Source organism: Megachile rotundata, chromosome 5 (assembly GCF_050947335.1).
Source record: "Megachile rotundata isolate GNS110a chromosome 5, iyMegRotu1, whole genome shotgun sequence".
Classification (NCBI taxonomy): domain Eukaryota; kingdom Metazoa; phylum Arthropoda; class Insecta; order Hymenoptera; family Megachilidae; genus Megachile; species Megachile rotundata.
In genome coordinates, this window is record NC_134987.1 from 18,957,137 (window position 1) to 18,970,891 (window position 13,755).

The following is a 13,755-nucleotide window of genomic DNA, read 5'->3' on the forward strand; positions in this document are numbered from 1 at the left end:
GAAACGGGTTTCGAATTGTTCTGAAATTTCATCGGAAAACGGGAAACAAAAAGCGAAGACTCGATCGTCCAGCGAGGATTCGTTCGTATCGTTTGTTCTTGCAAAGAACCGGCCAGAAATCGGGACTTTCGCGCGATCGCGCTAGAATCCCCTGGAAAACAATATCTTCGAGACGTAGAGCCGGCCTTGAAAATTGGATTGTCCTTCGAAACTCCCGGAGGTGTTCTAAACAGGAGTGCACGATGATTCACTCGGCGAGACGCCCGTAAAATGCGTGGAAACGGTTTCTCCTCGTGCTGGCTCCGAGTATTAAGCGAAATAAAATTTCAGGAGAGAAAACATTCTAATAATTGAAGCTAAAGGAAAAACAGCCAGAGAAGGACGATAAGTAGACATTTTTTAATTTTTTAAACTTTATCGTTAAATGTGAGCCTCGAAATGCATGATAGCTTTGAATTAACTTTAACGAGGCGAAGATAATAAAACCTTGAACATTTTAAACGCGTTTAATGGCAAGAGAATATGTTCCGCTTAAGTGGTAATGGATCTTTATAGTCAGACGTCTCGCGGGGCTGATATATCAGACGTTATTCTCCTTGTATCCCGCAAACCCATGCTTAAATCCACTCAACCAGTTGAACGTATTTTCAGAATGGATATTAAGTACCAACTGAAACTGTATTGATGTCATAAAGAGGAAACAGACGTATTTTCATTGCTGTTACAAAATATAATCACGTTATCTAAGATTGTTTATGAATTAGACATTTCTCAAAGGATTTCTTCCGATTTCACAAAAAAAATGAAAAAGCCGTCACCTTTACGGATTAAAACTTGACAATGCTCGTTTCTCGATACGCAGAAGAACAGTGAAGCTTTCGCTGGCATATAACCGCCTGGTCGCATTCGAGATCTCGTAATTCCAGAGTTTCGACTACGAGAAAAAAACGCCCCTTTCTCCCCCATTATAACGGTCCGAGAGAGCTATCGCGAAAAGTAGGTGTTGCATGCAATAAAGCCACGCTACTTTCCGGCGACGTTGAATGTAAAACGGAATGAACGTTAAGTAAAGTCCTTCTGGGTAGCGCAACGTTTTGCGCCGCATAAAGCCTCTTACGGGGAAGTAAATTGTAAGTCCCTTATAGCCGACTGGTCAACGCCGTAAGTACTTTCGTTCGGTCCGCAAAAACAGCTTGGGAACGTAAGGAGATTAGAGTCGTTATTGCGTGGACGGGGGACACAAAGGTGGAAGTTCTATGGGGAAAGTCGCGACCGACCCCTTCTAGCGTGTCGTCGTTCTCCACGCGGTTATTCGCGACGCAGCTCGCTAAAGTGATGGAAAGCTGGCTACAAAAGAATCACAAGTATTAAAGTACAACTTATATTACGACCTTGGTGTCTGCATTGTGCCTGCGTTAAATTTCTAAAAGCACCGTAATAACTTCGCGAGGACTCGTTCAAAGATTACCCGCAACTTTAATTTACGGCTCAAACGCAAATTATTAAGAGATACTTCTCTTACTTATGCTAGTAAAGTGCTAGTTATGTACTTACAGTGACACGTCAGACTGGTGGTCAGAATCTGTTTGTTAGAGTCCGCGTGCTCGGCAGAGCTGAAAGCCAAAAGAACATGTCTTTTAGTACTTCTATCGTCAAGCATATTTCAACAATTGAAAGTTTGAAAGTTCAATAATCTGTTTTTATAATCGTATTAAATTCGAGGTATAAGGATTTTAATTTTCCGCGTTAGCACGTACTTTGCTCCTCCACCTAACAGTCTCAAAAGATACGGCTGCGATTTCAATTTTACGGATGTTCTTAAAGATCCGCGATCGACCGCTCATAACAGTCGTTCGTGCGCAAAGACGGTTTCATTTCCCTGCCATTCGTTGCGAAAGGGTAAAATCCAAGAAGGTCCGAATAGCTGCGAAAGCAGGTGAGGCTAAGCTCGCGTTACGTAAGAAGATTCGAAGGCGGGCAGATCCAGATTTACGGTGAATTAAGTTCGCGCTGGGCAGAAAGTCGTCGTTAAATTTATGCCGGAACGTGATAAATTTATGCGAAACGGTATCGTGTGCCGGATATCCAGGCAACGTATTTGGCCACGACCACGAGTTATCCACTCGGTCTCTCTCCCTCTATCAGTTGGCAGGCTTAATGAAGAATTAAAGTCGGCTTCGTGCTCCTATTACGAACAGGAACGATACACGGCCGAGTGGCTAGACCCATGGATCCCGAGGATCCGCGAGCGGTGCATGTTTGATGCCGGAAGTACTTCAAGGCCCGGGCCTACTATCCTCTGGCTGTGGTTTCCGCAACCTCCGTAGGGTCATTAGCCAACCATTCATTATGCAAGTGCGAGGCAGTATTGCGTCAATATAGGAGGGCGGCAGATTGTTGGCCCAATCGATAACAATGCGCCGTGTTTACCGGTCGGATAATCAACAAACGCAGCTTCTGCTTCCTCGTCTCCGAAGGCCAAGCAAGTGGGAATTACGGTCTGTCTCGTTCCGAATGATATTGGGTCCCGGAAGTGTTGCCCGTTCCCTTTCACCCTTGTCTCCGTGTACTCGTCAACCCCTATCGTCTGTGTCTCCTGCTATTCATGCAACTCATAATGCCAGTTAGACCATCCTAATCAGCAACGACCGTTTTTGTCTCCGATTGATCCACGCCGTTCGCGGGAACATCTTTTCGTTTCTCAAGCTGTCGCGGATCACGAGCTTAATTTCGGTTTCTCACGAACTTTGTTTTGATCTTTCGTCGTAATTTGTATCTAACCTTAGCGATAATAGCTGTAGGAGCTGCCCGATCACCTACACAGAAACGGAAACCGTCTCCTTTCTTGAACGACCCGCTCCACAGCGATAAATACCGAAAGCGACATCAAACGAAACATCTCCTACAGGATCTTCGCCCCGAGAACTTCGTATTTATTTCAAACTATCAAGGCCGAAGTAATCCGAACATGGCGCGGCGCGTCTCGGAAATCCTCGTGTTGGTACGCGAATCCGGCAGCGATGCGCGTTTCATTGATGTCAGATTAATTTTATTCCTGGCTGCTCACGAATGTCTCTCCCCGTTCTAGATCATCTTTTCCGTTTAGCGAGCGGCGACAGATCAAAGCGACGGAAATCACGGCGGCATTATCGCGCGCGATTCCGCTCGACGCCATGGAGGCCGCATCCTGCCTTCAAACTCCGCGTACAGCCACCTCCTTGCCGGATCAAAGCGTGGATTTCTGCCGAGGCAACGAATTGACAAACTTCTCTCTGAAGATAGAACAGTAATTATAAGGTCGGCAACGACGTCGTCGACGGCGACAGCTACGACGAGGAGGAGGCAACGCGGAGACGGTCCAGGCCTGGCCTGGTAAAGTCGTCGACGAACGATGGCTCAAACACTGCGGTGCAAAATTCACAATCTAATTCAACTAAGCAAATTACTGGCAACTTCCTGGGCGGCAGCTACGCACGCTGTCCCTTCGCCCTGCATTCCCAGAAACTTAGATCAAAGGACCGACGGATCTCTCACCCTCTGCCCACTTTCCCGCCCTCTTTCCGGGCTACCTCCTGTTTCGGAATATCGTCCGAGGCCCCCTTTCATCTCCGCGTTTCATACTTCCGGCCCCTCTGTCGCCTCCACTTCCCGAATATCGAATTCTGGCTGCTTGACCGGTGGCTCGGTGAATACCTCCGATGCCAGCCTTCTCTGGTCCATCCGAAATACTCGGGGCGGGGTTGCGTGACCCCGATACGGCCCGTGTAACCTGTTACACGCCTTATTTCCTTCCCAATTCAGAAAAGGACAAGGACTAGAAAATTGCTGGTCTATATTGTCAGTTCTCTTCACTTTTATGCATATTTACCCAGTCAACAATTAGAATGTACTAAACAAATAATTTTAAATAAACAAACTTATACTCTTCTCTAACTAATAGAATTATAAAAGATAGTATTAATCATAAGACTAGCTAAAATTGAAATAAACTTATCGCTTTGACCAGTCGTGTGTAAGGTGAGGTCCTAAATTTAGACCATGGCTGCACTCAACACACTTGATCTACCCTTCTCAATGACCAACGTGAGCAGGGGCGAAGAAAAAACCAACAATGTCGGCGATAAACAAACGTTAATCCATAAATCCTGGCGCAAACGGCAGAAAGCACGCGCTATATGTTCGGCAACGACTCGAGACGTATCAGTGCCGCGTCTGCTGTAATATCGATAAAACATTGATCCCCCATTCGTGCCTGCAGCCTGCCGTATAGGATTCGCAATGTCGGCAGCCAGACAGACACTGGCAGCCGGTTCGCGATGTGGTCCCACACACGTGTGCACCGGCTGTTCGTGCATACGTAACACCGTTTCGCTAGGATTATATTCGACTGCGGCAGCGTGCGTGCACCTCCTGCACGATACCGCGTATACATATTTACCTGCGGGTATGTAGACACGGCTACGCGTCTGCCCCTATCGCGATCTGCACGCGAATCACGAATCCGGTGCCACCAGGAATTCGCCGATGATGGAATTTGGGTCGACGGTTGGACGGTCTTTCGTTTTCTTTTTTCGAAGAAACGCGAAAAGGAACGGAGATTTGCGACGCGATTTCCTTCCAAGCACGCACTCGTGTTCCGGGCTCGCTTGAGGAATGATCGGAAAATTATTGGGATCAGATTGCTGGATTCTATTATCTGCTTATTTTATTAGGATAACTATGTATGAAAGGGTAGATAAATGTCTTAAAGTAGAGGAGCAGCGATTTGCGGTTCAGTTAGACGCTGCTCATGGCGCTTATATCGAAAGAAAAATATGTATTCACCTCGAATAAATTGCAAAAATTCCAAGCTTCACCGATTAAGGAAAAAATTTAAACAAAATAGCTGCGGTTAAAGGTACAATGCATGCACAAACGAGTAAAATTTGCGACAGAGGGGGTGAAAGTGAAGGAGGAGGGAAAAAATAAAGGGTAAGATACGCGAAAAGCGGAGAGGCGATGAGTGGACGGGGAGCGGAAAGAAAGCAGCGAGGTTGCCGCCGTCAGGAAACTTTTGTTTAAAATTGGAATTCCTTTGCGGCTCGTTGGGACTAGGAATGCAGATAGGGTGGAGGCGACGAAAACCGTGAGAGCGGATGAGAGTAGAGGGGTTGGCGAGGGAAACGTGGGTATTCGAGAAAAGGCAACGCACGATATTGTTTCATCATAAAGGGAAGCTTCTTACCCGCGAGGAAATGGTGTTTGAGAAAAATCGTGGTCGAAATTTCGGCGCTGCATGACGTCGCCAAACTATGAACAAAGGAACGTTTATTGACATTATTCTAAACTTTCTCAACTTGTTAACACGACTGTCATACCGGAGCTATCGAAACTTTCGTCGGGTCTCGTCGCTGGCAATATAACGGGATTCCACGTACCAGTTCCATAATTTTCTCCTTTTTCGTTGAACACACGCTATCGCATATAATCCACGATACATCGCTTGCTCGTACGCGCATAACACAATTATTCACCGTGTGACAGAGGAGTATCGAACATCCAGGAACGTCGATGAGCGTCCACGAACCACAATGTTCTTCGACTAGAGACAAGATCTACATGCCTGGGCGTCATTCCGATAAACACATACTATTCGGCAAACCATGGCAGCCGCTTAATTAATTTGCAGGTATCTTACGGGCGTCCTGAACCATGTTACCGGTGCGTATGTCGCCGCGGCTAAACGCATTATCCCGTAATTATCGAAATTACAGGGCTACCAGGAAGCCAGCTGGAGTCTTCCCCTTCGGATCTTCAAGATTCTCTCTCTTTCTCGAACCGTCGCGGAGCTATTGTACGGCCTACTCGGATAAGTGTCTCATCTCGCTAATTATTTGAACCGAACCCCGGTGCTTCGCTAGCCCGATTTTCCTGCTCGTTGGAGCTCAAGGAAATTGATTGTCGCGGTGAGTTTTAAGAAATTGAAACTCGATCGGGCCGTGCCACTTAATCTGCCGGATTAACGGGATGTAATTAGAATTTCTCGCGGCGACAAGCTGTCGGTACGCTGGAAAAATTTATTCGGAGATCGAGATTGAAGGAGTGACGTCAACGCAGGATAACGGAATCGAAAGAAACGTTGTTGGATTTGGGTTAGAAAGCTTGATTAAATCGCTCGCGGGAGGTAAATTGTTTATTCGTTGTCCGATTCGAGAAAACAGTCCGTTTTATTGGAGAAGAACCGAGCTATCAAGATTGCATTAGTTCGCCTATTTGAATATTCTACTGCATATTTTTTCGAAGGAATTTCACCTCAGTCTTGGTAACAAAATTATCGAGTGATTTTATATTAAATCAATGTTTCGTTCGTTATCGGAAGTTGCTTTTTAAAAATATTTCAATTACCGAGGTGCACGTAATTATATTTTTACCTGTAGCTATTAATTTCCAGCGTGCCAAGTTATTACGCCGCGAGATTCATAAATAAAAATGAAAAGAAACTGGAGGAAGATCGACGTTCTCTAAGGAACGACATTGAAGCGAAGGGAGCTTCTTTAATTTGCAGAGAGGGCGACGCGCGAACAACCCCGGAATCTCGCGTCGAAATTGATCGGCCAGAACTATGAAATATCGTCGCAGCCGATGACGTATTTCATTTCGGCCGTCACTCGTTTTTCCCTTTTTTTAAGACACCCATCACGAATATCGAACAGCTTTCAATCGGCCAACAAATGTCCGAAGAAGAATCGGCACCCGTGTTTCAGCGACTGCTGACCGACAACGTCATTCTTTAAAGCTCTATTTTCAAAATGTTAGTGTCACAAGTATTACTAAACATGGATTATCACGGCCAATGTGATAACTCTACTCTACTGTATTATTACTAGGAATAATAATTTTATGAAGAAGATATGCTTGTTTCGCAAAAATGAAACAGAACTCAGAGATAGAAGACGAAGTAGGTAGCAGTTAATTTTGACGATTATTCTCGGGCAGCGCTGCTTTGTTAACCATATCCGTGTTCCGTTCCCGGACTTTTACCCTGATGAGCTTTAGACAGGGTGTGGCTGATTCTGTCAAGAAAATTTAGTGGCGATTCTGTCGGCTAGCAATTAGAGAAAGTAGGTGCGCATAAAGTTTCTTCGACTGGTAATGGAGCAGGGACGGCTTTACGATTGCCGTATTATCCAAAGGAACGGCGAACGTTTGAGAAGTTGTCTTAATTTGAAACGTTCGAGCATCGTTTACCGGTGAAATTCGATTTGGACAAAGAAGGAGGCTTCCCTTGATCGCTCGATAAACTACGTTCGCGTTAACCCACTGTGGATCAAGCCCTGAAATAACGCGAATTTTACCCACGAGACTGTTTATTCTTTCCAAAGTTACGTAAAGAACAGAAAATACCCCTTAAAAAATTTTAACGATAAACAAAGCTCGTCGAATTAATGTCCAAGTAAGGTAAAGTCCAACTGATGGAAAGGTCTTTGCTAGAATCGCGTTCTTTTTCTCAAAACGGCATAGAAAGCGAAAGAAGTTTCAGATTGATCAAGTATTCGCGTAAAAACGTTTGACGCCGAGGATCAACCGTTTGGATCGCGAAGGTAAATCTTCCGTCGTGGAATTTCGGCAACTTTGCTCGTAAATCTTCCGACAGGGATATCGGCGAAACGTTAGACATCGCGGAAAACGTTAAGCGTATCGTGTAAAATGGAGAAGCGTTGCTTTGAAATTGTAATGAAGCGCGAGAAAGTGGATATGCTAAAGCGCGCTACCGAATTCCGCGAACTAGTTCAAAAGTGGTTGCCCTGTGGGAGCGCGGGAACGAACGAAGAGTATCATTCTATGATTTTAGTTAGGGAGTTTGTCTGGATGATTGAAATTTATCGCGGAACGACGTGTGTTTACGACACGAGCAAGTGTACGGTTAGAAAGTTTCGAAGTGGAGCATCCGAAGTCGTCCGTCTACCACGTTCGTTTGGATGAGAGGGATGCTTTGAATCGGCGGCGCACTTATGTTGTAACGTTGCCTTCAAGTTTCCAAATTTCGAGGATTTTCGGAAACTTGTATCTTCAAATCCCCTGCTTAACACTTTCAAGTTTTCAGTTTCCATATTTTTAAATTTGTGTTTAACAAAGTCATCTTTGCTAAAAAACAGATGCAGCTTCTTCGCTTGTACTTCTTCCAGCGATTAGCCAACGATATCAATTCTGCATTGTTCCATTTCGTTTTCCCGTAAGCGCAGAAACTTCTTCGAGCGGATTACCGGGTCGCAAATTCGGCTTCGTCCAGCCACCTCGAGTCGGCCAACTTCGAAACGCATTAGCGCAACCCGGAAACAACAGATATCAAAGACACGAGCCAAGCTTTAATCGAGCAGATTAAAAGGTCGCGAGAGTCGGTGATTGTCTCGAGGCGCGATTAACCAACCCCGAAGGAAACGGTTGGCGGGGGTAGGTCGGCGAAGAAAGCTCGCTATTCTCGGTGGCGCGTCGTAAATCAAGAGTTAATAGTCCTCGGAGGCGGAAATATAGTTAAACGTCTCAATTGCAGCTAGCTACATGCCGGCAAGTCCGGTTGGCAATACTAATTAAGTGCTAGTGTACCCTCTTGAAGGGAAGGTTTCCGAATCCGGAAACGAGGGTAGATGTAATTAGGATGAGTTGTGACGCCGCCAGCAGCGATACCCTTAGTTGCTGTGCTTCGACGACTCGGCGATGCTTTTGCTTACTCTCGCATGCTTAAGGGTGCCTCTACATCGGCATGCTCTCGACTGATTCATTTGTTCTCAGAACAATTTAATCTTTTTCTTTAAAACTCGCATCATTACTTCAGATGTCAAGCATAATTTATGCTGTACGTTTCTTGTAATTATATCAATTTCGCATCAAATCACAGTATTTTTATTTCTGCAATTTAACATCAGCAATCTTTACACTTGCTCGTTTATACCAAATCTTCTTGCGAGCACAGTTGGCCGGTGAATACGCACCTTAAACGTTACACGTACACGCACACGTAGCCGGTCGCGTGTCTCGCCGCGTAATCTGCTTCGAGCAGACCCCCGAAGCCGACGTTATTATTGTCGACCTCGGAGCCTGATCGTTCCTATCGAGCCAAGCATTAGCGTACAAATAATGCACGCGACTATCTGCTCGAGCCTCGCTTTAATTGCCCGAATGATCGGGGACAGGCTCGTGTAATCGATTCTCTTCTCCTACTCTAACCTGGTTCCCTCAGCTTTCCGCTTCGTCGATCGCGAGAGACGAGCGCCGCGTCTCACGAAATATTTATCGCGGTCGCACGAAAACGCACGCGTCTCTCAGCTCGCAGGATGCATCAATGTTGCATACTCGCTGTCGAGTTAGCGTACTAACGTCGCGGTACTTGCAGCTCTTTGAGAACATCGAAGCGGATGTTTGCATGCCTGGGACGCTTTCGAAGGGAAGCGGAAGATTTCTGGTCGAGGAAATGTTAAAGCAATTTCAACTTTGTTTATGATACGAATAACGCGACGCGATGTGCTTCAATGACGCTTTTCAGGTAAACTATTCAGAAGATGCGCTTGAATTCAAAAATTACCGAATGTTCACCTTTTCACTTTGGATAAGCGTCCTGGATGAATAATTGAAACCGCTTCGTTTATACAAAGTAATCATTCCGAGCAACTAGTGAACGCAGTAAAGTTACTCTTTACTTTTAATGAATCATTCGAATAATTCGTAGTGACAAATATAAGTTCATGCTGGTGCAAATTGTTTTAAAATTAATGACGATTAACTGGCGAAGTTATATAGATCAAAGGTTAAGGGGTGTAAGTTGACATGCTATATCGATCGAACAGTGAAACTGTCTATCCACGATAAAAAAGGGCTAAGAAAGAATGAAAGAATAATCAGAGATTTTAACGAACATTCGCGTGAAAGATAAGTTGTCAATTGGCAAGTGGTTAAAACGTCCTGCGTCTTAAAATAGAGTTTCGCGTTCATCGCGGCCTACCGTTAACGAAGCATCGGCCGATTTAATTGAAACGAATTCAACGTGACTAATGAGCCGGTGGCTGGCGGAGCGGCAGAATATGTACGTACATATACATATACACGACAGTTTGAAGTGGAGTGTGCTCCGGTTTCGTGAATCATTTATAACCAGCCCCGTTAAAAGATCTTAACGCAGCTCGCGTGGCGTAAAAAATGAATCGACCGACCGACTCGAGGCCAACGGCAATTTCATCCCGCTGCTACATTATTTCTAATTACCGGAGATTTATTAACGGGGCCCTCGCGAGATCCACTTTCGTCTCGCCGAGGGAGCGTTTCCTATTGTGTTTTGTATCGCGAATAACTCTCCTCGGCCGTACTATGCCCGCGTAATCGCATTTATCACGATCCTTCTCGACAAGGATTCAGCGAATCGGTAATTTCAAAAAGTAGTTTATCGTTTAAATTACGCGAGTCAATCAAATATACATATATCGGAATCGCTTTGTATCAATCAAACGCGTGTTGTTGCAACGCTTCGGGGAAATTAACGAGCGCATTTAGATTCGCTTTGTACGATTCGTTTTAGCGTGTGATTGCGCTGTTAATACGTGAACGGAGGCATTGGGATCAATCGTGACCCAGACCTACCGAATGTGCGCGTCGACTAAAATTAGACGAACAAATATTCGAACGAAATACTTTCGTTCGCTGGAATGATTATAAAATCTCGTTTATATTCGTCTGAATATAATTTATGACTGTCTAGGTAAATTCTCGGTAATTGTTATGGCAGCGTGTTACCCGTACCGTTCTTTATTATGCTTTGTCGACACTGTGCTACTGGGTCTGTCAGAAATAAGAGAGACCTCTTCGTATCATCGAGTTTTAAGTTTATGCCCGCTCGAGGGTGGGCTCAAATGACGGAGAAGAACGAGCGGCAATTTAGCGCGCGCCGGCGGGGATAAACGGAAAGCAAGAAAGTCAAATTGGTGGGCGCGATCGTGAAATTAGGGATGAATCGGTGCCCAAGGGTGAGAACAAAATGAGCGATGACTCTGTCGGAAAGCACGAGAAAGACATCTTTGTAACGGTTTCACAGAGCGATTCCTAAGGGCTCTCTTTGCAGATGTATTTTAACGACCACTAAAATTTGTAGAATTGCAATATTTAGAGCAACGGTGAAATCAATAAAATATATAATACTCTAAAGTGCTTTTATGAACGTTCATTTTTAAACCCACAAAATCCGAAATTTTAATTCGCGACCATCACACCTTTTCAGTGCAGAATTATTTATGAAAATTTAATAAATAACAGTTATCGATCGAATCCGAATATTTTGTTATATTTTGTATATCTTTCCCAGCACTTTAGTTCAAATATTTTAAAAATAAAATACGTGGAAAATTGCATATTTGATTGCCAATCTAATAGCTGCAATATCGAATTTAAAACACGTAAGTTAATTGCACGATGACCCACATAAATAACGTCCTCGATAATTTAAGTTACCGCATCAAAAGTTCAGCGAAAATTAAATTCCAACAGCAATATTTACATAACTTTATATTACAAACTTTACATAAAATAATGTATAAGTACGCAGCTAAATTTGGAAAGAAAACCAATCCTCGATATCATAAATTAAAGCGAGGAAGGTCGGATTAAAATCGTCCGTATTCTGCAATAACCAGTTATAGTAAGTTTATTAAAGATTAAGCGGGCAGTCCGATGATGAAAAAATTGCCTGTCAGCCTCACTCGTGCGATTCATTTTGCGTTTCAACTTATTTCTCATTCGTCTTTCTCCTCCGTTGCTCGTGTCCCTTCGACCTTGCTCGGGAGGTGACTGATTAAAGAAATCCACGTCAGGTGTTCTCATCTAGGACGAGACGACTGTCAAAAGGTTAGGTTAATTGCGCCATGCGTGATTGATTAAGGTCTCAATCTTGTTAACGGCTGAAGAAGATTAGGCCATCTATATTTGAAGGGGTGTTTGATAACCGAGGGGTTGGTAACAACATTTGCAGCACAGAATTTATCCATCACTACCGTTTTAATCCTCTCAAATTCATTTATCAACTTTTACTCGTAATTATTATTTTACGATTCAAGTCCACAGTTTTTAACTAGGATAAGAATCGATCTCAAATTAATCAATCTTTTCTCAAACATCGAACAGACGTAATTTTTACAACCTTCAAGTATGATGAAAGAATCTTCGGACGAAATATGTTCGCCTGACAAAAGAAGGCAGTAAAGATAAAACTTGACGAAACTGCTGTTTCGAAGTTTGCGTTAAGATTATGAATGGATGAGAGCACATCGGTGAAACCTACATTTCTATAGTTCAACAAGATTACCTGGCATCTTCTCTTTTGTGTTTAGGCAACATCGCGTTATGGCCTCGCGTATTATACCGAATTCTTGTGAACAGAAACGAGTGTAAGTGGATCGAAACGACTTTAGACCGCGTTGGGCTTTTTTTCAGGCAAGCATAAAATGGTGGATTCATTCCGGTTCATCAAGTCGAATAAAAAGAACGTGTCGGAACGCATCGGCAGAAGGCGTGACTTTAAAGCAAACCCCATCAAAAGAAAAAGCTTGAAGCTGCTAATAACCGTGATTCGAGCAGCGAAGGCTCGAGCATTAATAAGATAAATTAGCTCTATTCAGACGAGCTCTTCTGCTGTACGCCTCGCTACTCTCAATCACCGGTTTGACTTATCGTTACGTATGCAGAGAACACATTTCACACTGATACGCTCCGTATTTGCGGCCACTGAATTGCACTGATTGTATTCTCATGCAAAATATGTCGTCCATAATGGTTGGAACCCGTTCCCTCTGTATCTGCAATTACGGCGTCCTATGCGTAATTGTCATCGTGCGCGTTCCGTGTCTTGCAATATTCTCCTCGCATTGTTTCCTAGAATTTGTTTAACAAGTTTACATTCGCTTCGAAATTTGTTCGTCATGGAGCAATTATTTGTAAACGATTAGCTGTTCCTAAGCTTACCTCGATGACATGACTACTTGTGAAATTTTCAATGCTATTAAAATCATTATGCCGTCCTACATCAATTTCTCGTTACAACCGCTATATAAATGCCGGATATTGTTACCGTCATTTCCGGTGTTAATGAACACGGCAATTACAATTTCCCTTGAACGACTGCTGACGTTCACAGCCGTGCATCATGCCGTGAACTTCGTGCCGCGTGTCTACACGGAGTTATGCGAATTGATACCCGCAATTAAAACTTTCCCTCGATCGTGCTATGATTTCGCCCGTAATTGCGTTTCACGTTCTGAGAGCTACGTATTAGATCGAACGTAGATCATGGTTCTTTATTTCTCTTTTTACATCCTTCGAATGCTGATAGTTGAATTAACCTTTGGAGGATTTTTGACGCTAAACGAATCGAAAGTCAAACTTCTCTAAGAGTTCCCGCAGAGTTGAACAGAGGTCTTCCATACCCGTGTGTAACAGTTTTCGAGGTATTAGAGTTTCTGTCGATATCCGAAATGAAATTAAATAAGTCGGTGGCTGTTAGAAATTTATGCAATAACGATTATAGACACACATCGGTAATATCGACAGCTCCAATTTCGACGGAATGACATAAATAATTGGTAGCGGAAGTGCAGTCGTATTCAGAGCCGATCGTAAATTCGATTATAGGTGAAACTGTTCTCACAGGGACGTCACATCCATTCTTTGGCAACCCTTTCGGTGGCTCTATCGGATAACAATTACCACCGTCTATGCTGTTGCCTATCCGTCGATATCTCA

General features: G+C 43.9%; 1 protein-coding gene across 4 annotated transcripts in view; it reads right to left on the minus strand.

Moving 5' to 3' along the window:
* Positions 1 to 13,755, minus strand: part of Ten-a (Teneurin-a transmembrane protein) — a 495,126-nt gene that overhangs the window by 327,835 nt on the left and 153,536 nt on the right. For all 4 annotated transcript variants that reach the window (XM_076532164.1, XM_076532165.1, XM_076532166.1 and 1 more), the window contains exon 3: positions 1,555 to 1,613. The gene's annotated coding sequence lies outside the window, so the exon portion shown is untranslated. The remainder of the gene's footprint in view (positions 1 to 1,554; positions 1,614 to 13,755) is intronic.